Source organism: Tupaia chinensis, unplaced genomic scaffold (genome assembly GCF_000334495.1).
Source record: "Tupaia chinensis unplaced genomic scaffold, TupChi_1.0 Scaffold000534_1, whole genome shotgun sequence".
NCBI lineage: Eukaryota > Metazoa > Chordata > Mammalia > Scandentia > Tupaiidae > Tupaia > Tupaia belangeri.
In genome coordinates, this window is record NW_006160047.1 from 913,495 (window position 1) to 915,223 (window position 1,729).

The following is a 1,729-nucleotide window of genomic DNA, read 5'->3' on the forward strand; positions in this document are numbered from 1 at the left end:
CCTATCTCTGACTGTAACTGTACTAAATGAACACCTAAGAAAATATTAGACTTTATATAGGTTTGTTCCTTTATTCACTGTAGATTTATTAAGTGTTTAACTTATTTAAGATACTTCCAGTTTTTTGTTTTTTTTTAAGAGAGATTTTTCCTATAGGGTGTGTGCCCTTGCCAGAGAGGCAAAGAGACAGAAAGCTAGAATTCACCCCCTGGGAAAGATAGCCACACTGCAATCTCCTCTCCTCCATTCTCCTCCTAGAATTTTTGGGCACATATGCACAGGCACCTGGCATGAGTTTCAAGACACCAGGTCCGGGACTAGAACTGCAGTCGACAACATGGGAGTTCAGCAATGTAACCATTATGCCATCTGGGGCTCCCAGTACTTCCAGATTTAAGGAATATATGCCATAGTCCCTTCCTTAAGAAGTTCCTGGGGCCCAGTTGCAGTGGTATAGACTCCCAAGAATCTGTGATATGCAGGCTGGGAACACATGGGAGACCCAGGGTTCCATTCCCAGTGCAAACTCAAGGCAGGATAGGGTGGCATGTGCCTGTAATCCGAGAGACTCAGGAGGTAGGAGCTGTGTGTGCTTGAGGCTGGCCTGGGCAACATAGGGAGACCCTGTCTGAAAAAGAACAGGCGAGACATGTATGTATTCCCAGCTGGGAGCCTGGGGCAAAGGGATCAGGATATGGAGAAACTCTGTTTTAAAAAAGGAAGTAAAAAGAAGTTCCTAGGCTTGTGGCAGAGACATTCAAGTAGGAAATGAAACTCAACCAACTGATGTATAAAGAGGAAAATTTTTGAAACATTTTGCACACTTTCATTTTGAGAGGTAAGTGAAAAGTTTTAACACAGATGAGTGTGACCCTTTGACATTATGACAAGAGCCACGTCACGCCCAGACCTGTTTGTTCTGCTGTCCCATTCCACCCACCTGCATACAGATGGGGATGCAAAGGGGGCCGTGTGGGTGACAGAAAGAAGCCTTGGAACTTTAGAAATGGCTCTTTGAGTGGAATGAGGAGAAAGGTCACCCAAAGGCAAGGGGGAACCAGTCAGTGTGTTTGAGACGAAGGTTAAGTAAGCGTTTTTGACTGATTTGATCTTGCAGATTCCCTGAAGCTTCATCAGATTGTGATTTTGCAACTCCATTGAGGTTTGTCCTCCCAGGTTTTCAGAAACACAATGAATGCCTTTTCCTTCTCCCTAATAAAACCCAATCTTTGGTTGAGATCTAGCTCCTGTAGCCTGAAACTCAGAGTCTGTCACTATTTCTTCCATTCCCCATCATCTGAGGCTCTTCTCTCTCTGTCCCATTTTTTTCTTTGACCCCCACTTACACACAGAATAGGACAAAGAGAAAGTGAATAATTTAATACTGAACAGGAATGGAGTATGTACACTTATTATAACCCCACACTGTCAATAGCACCTATCAGTTTGCTCTTCTATGTATTTTTGTTTTAGCCATGTTCAGAATGTATGATTTAATATCCCACCTCTATTCATTATAAAACCCAGGACTGTCTTAGGAGAATGAAAGGACAGTGCACCCTATTTGCAGAATGTGAGAAGATTATTTTGACTACTAATAGAGGGCTCTGTTTTTTGATATTCCTACTTAAAAACCACAGAACTGGCAACCTGGTTGCTTCTTTTCTAGGTTTTTCATCTCTTTGTAGATTTTCCCAACTCTCTTCTCAAGGCAAACCTACACTTTTCC